The sequence below is a fragment of the Gadus chalcogrammus genome, chromosome 12 (genome assembly GCF_026213295.1).
Source record: "Gadus chalcogrammus isolate NIFS_2021 chromosome 12, NIFS_Gcha_1.0, whole genome shotgun sequence".
NCBI classification, from domain to species: domain Eukaryota; kingdom Metazoa; phylum Chordata; class Actinopteri; order Gadiformes; family Gadidae; genus Gadus; species Gadus chalcogrammus.
Genome location: NC_079423.1, coordinates 30,024,221 through 30,028,414, shown reverse-complemented (window position 1 = coordinate 30,028,414; position 4,194 = coordinate 30,024,221).

Sequence of the window (4,194 nt, the reverse complement as noted above, 5' to 3'; positions counted from 1 at the left end):
GTCCCCCCCCGTCCCCCCGTCCCCCCCCCCCGTCCCCGTCCCCCCCCCTCCGACCCTGTGAAAACAACAACACAACAAAACACAACAAAACTCAACTCTCTTCTGACGCTTGTGTTTGGAAAAGGAAATGCCTGAACTTAACCGAGACTCAAGATATACATAAACAGAGACTACAGATGATGTACCGGCCTGTACCAAAAGGAAACCGTGCGGGGGGTGGAAGGTGTAGAACTAAACGGGTGGCGGTGATGGTGTTAGCTTGTTTTCTTTTACTTTCTATGTTATTTTTTTCCCGTGGATCGGTTGGTGTTTTTTCCGAGGCAGACTCTGAACAGCTATTGGACGATGAGCTCTCACCAGGGATGCTCATCTCCTCTCCTCACTCCTGATTGGCCGGTGGTCAGGCTGCCCGACCGACAGACTATTGCAACAGGCATTCTTATCAATCAGAAGAAAATCGATAACAAGAGTCCAGAGTTTTAAAGAACGAGGCGAGGGGGGGGAGGGGGGGGGTTAATGATTTTATTTCCATTTTTAAACCTATGATTCTAATTCTTTTTTTTTTAAAAACAACGAATATGTAGCATTGTTCACAAAAGCATTCAGGTTTTCATATAACAGTTCAAGGTAGTTGTTGATTTGCACATTTTTATCATTTGTAACAGCTGGTCGATTGAAGTGTGCAAGGACTGGGAGTGTGGGTGGGGGAGGGGCGGGCGGCTGAGCGGGGGGAGTCGATTGATATTCACCTCGGTGACGTCGGGGTAATCGATAGGAACGATAGATGATTCAACGCAATGAATAAACATGAATAGTGCTTTAGAGGATTTAACATTTTTTTTTAAATGTATATGGAAATAAATCTATTTTTAATTTCTCTTCCTATTGGCTGTTTTAAAAAAAAGCAGCATCAGCCCTCGTTGGCTTCGGGGTCAAGAGGTCGCCGACTCCTGACTCTGGCGTCACATCGTCCCTCAGTTCAGTCTCTCGCTCACTCATTCATATATTTGGGTCATGTAGCCACAAAGAAAACATCTGGTGAGGATAAGTCGTGTCCGTTCTCCCTCGTGTCTTACAGGCTCCGTCGCGGTCTTTGGGCTCAGCATTAACCTTTTTTGTATAATAACGTGATCACCGGCAGGCGGTCACCGGGAACTGTGTACGGGTTTACGTGTGTGTGTGTGTGTGTGTGTGTGTGGGTGTGTGCGTGTGTGTGTGTGTGTGTCACTACGGTTTCACCCGGTGAAAACCGTAGTGACACAACCAATGTCCCCCCCCCCCCCCCCCCCGACGTTCATCAAAGTTGTTTCCCGACGTTCACAAGGGCAGGTTGAGTGCAGTACACGGATAGATCAACACAGAACACACACGGCATACTGTAAGCCCTGCATCCATGCATCCACCCGTTCACCAGAGAGGTTTTGGTCCATCGTATCAATACATTGGATTACGAGAGACTCATAACCAGTCCAGTGTGATTTCTTTGCTCCTTCTGATCAGTAATCCAGTATCATTATATAGTGCCTCCACAAACATCCACCTACATATCAGGACTTTCACGCACACGTGTTGCTGCTACGCACGAGGAGGAGGTTAAAAAAGAAACTTAACAGACGAGCGGAAGTCAAAAGGATGTTTTATCTGCATGCAAAATTGTGAAATTATACTGATCTTTTTTCTATCGCTGGTGAGGACAAAAAATACGAAGCATGAGTTTGGGACGATGAAAAAAAAAAAGAGAAAAAAGAAAGGAAAACAAAACCTGAAAGAACAACATGGTTCTGTTTTCCGGGGAGGTTTTTGTATTTTCTAATTGTTTGTTTAGAAGCAGTAGTGTCTTGCTAAAGTATTTTGCAAAATGCCAAACCAAAACGGATCAAGTAGGACTGGCTGCGTGGGTCTCGTTCAGCGCGGAACATTCCTGCTCTGTGTGCGGACGACAACGATGAGGATGATGATGATGATGATGATGATGATGATGATGATGATGATGATGAACAAAGAGCAAGTAGATTTGGCTCAACACGCTCCAACGCTGTCCCCCGCCCCCACCCCGCTCCCTAATGATCCTCAAATACCCAGGTGCCCTACATCAGTGGGTCTCAAACTCTTTACACCGTGTACCACCAGAGGTGCGCGTACCACAGTTTGAGTACCAATGCCCTACATGGACCCTTAGCCACATCTGTTCTGCTCCTAGCTTCCCCCAGTAATATCTACAGCTTGTGCGGACGTTACCCCCGGAATCGGTGGACACATATTATGCAGTTCTTTCACACTGTACCCCCACAGCTATAGTCAGTCCCCCCCCCCCCCCACGTCCTTACACCCGTCTGTGTGTCGGTCGCTTCCGGTCGACCACCTTACCACAAATTGCACTCCCAGAGACTGCGATGAGAGATTACCTTTTTTGGTGGACATATTTTTTTTTTAAGTGGCCTTAACTTTCACAAAAAGAAGAGATCCCCCTCAACAAGACGCTTGAGGGAGCATGGGGTGTGGGACGGTCTTCTGTTTGTTTCAACTCTGTATCTCATTGTCCGACTTGCTGTCGTCATAAACACGCCGTCACCGAGACGCCGGGGCAACTCTTGTTTCGTGCTTTCAGCTGGTGGAGTCTCTATTATGTCAAGGCTTCTGTGCCTTAAAATGTTGCCCTCGCCGCGGCCAATTTGAACCGAGAAAAAAAACACACACACAAACCGGGTGTCACTCGATTGGATAACTGAGACGGTCTGAGTGCCAGACGCATCATTGGTCGATTTTGGGAGGCAAGGCTTTTTTTGGAGTAAAAAGAAGAAAAAAAAACGACATCGACTTCAAACGTAGCTTTGTAGACTTCAGACGGGGCGTCTCAGAGTATGGCCTGTCTCCTCTTTCTTTTCATTGTGTTGCCATGTTTGTCTCTGTCTTTGTCGTCTGAATATGCCTCACGGCCCCTTTCCCGTGTTCACCCCTGCGACGGCGCCCTGCCAACCAGGAGCCATAGGTACACGGGGTTTGGACCACAGTACTTAAACATGGCAACCAACCGCTCGGATTCTGAACGTAGGGTTCCTTTGCGGACCTCCGACTACATGCACTTCACGTTTCCATGGATACTAAGGACAATTTTACCCTCTGCCTCACCCAAATTGTATTTATTTTATTTTTTTCGTTTTTTGTTTTTGTAAATGTATGAACTATACTCTGTGTGTGCCTCACTTCTTTGTGAATTTCGAAAAATATGAAACAAACAAAAAAAAAATATTATGGGATATTGGTATTTAAACAAGCGGGGTTGGGATACGGGGGCCTTGCGAGGAGGAGGGGGGTGGGGGACGGTGTGTTGGTGAAATTCTGATGACATCATTTCAGTTGCCTGTTCTTTCTTGTAGCCAACCATTGAAAAATAATAACAGGATTCAAGATACAATTTACAATGTTCTAGCTCTAGACCGGTGTAGCACATGTGTGACTGTATTAATTTATGAAACCAAAATGGTAACTGTGAATTATGTATTTCTTTGTGCATTTTTTTAAAAAGTGGGGAAGATGGTGGTTATAGGACAAAGCAGTAACTGATGCGTATGTCCTAACGTTTTTTTTTTTTTTTGGTGGAATATAAAGGAAACAATCAGTTTCCGAAAAACAAAACAACAAAAAAAAAGAAAAAATATATGAATATATTTTTTTCTTAAGCAATACATTTCAGTGTGACTTGTGATAGAACATTTTCTTTTTTAGGTAAGAAATGAATAAAAAAGCAAAACCTGTACATCAATCCGTCTGCCTGCGTATTCATTACCCACCACCTCGATAATATCGAACGGGTGTAAGATTCCATGCAGAACCTTTTCAATGATGTAACCAGATACACCATACGAAGCACTGAGTGATGCATAACCTTACCGCGTAGAATATATTGAATGATATAACCGCTCCTCGAGAAATTAATGCAATGCCCTTGTATGCGGCCCCTTAAGTCACGAGCACATCATATGGGAGGGCATCGACTAGGAGGCCTCCGGAGGTGGTTAGGAATTGAGCGTGAACTCCTAACCAGCTGAGAGAAACCGTCAACGTACAGCTGTCAGTGTTCGTTACTTCACCGCTCAAAGCTACCAGACCGCATTCGGCCGTTAGACACGCATTTCTGTTTTCTTTTTAGTTTTCTGTAAGGAAGTTTCCGACAATGGGTTTTTGTTATTCTTT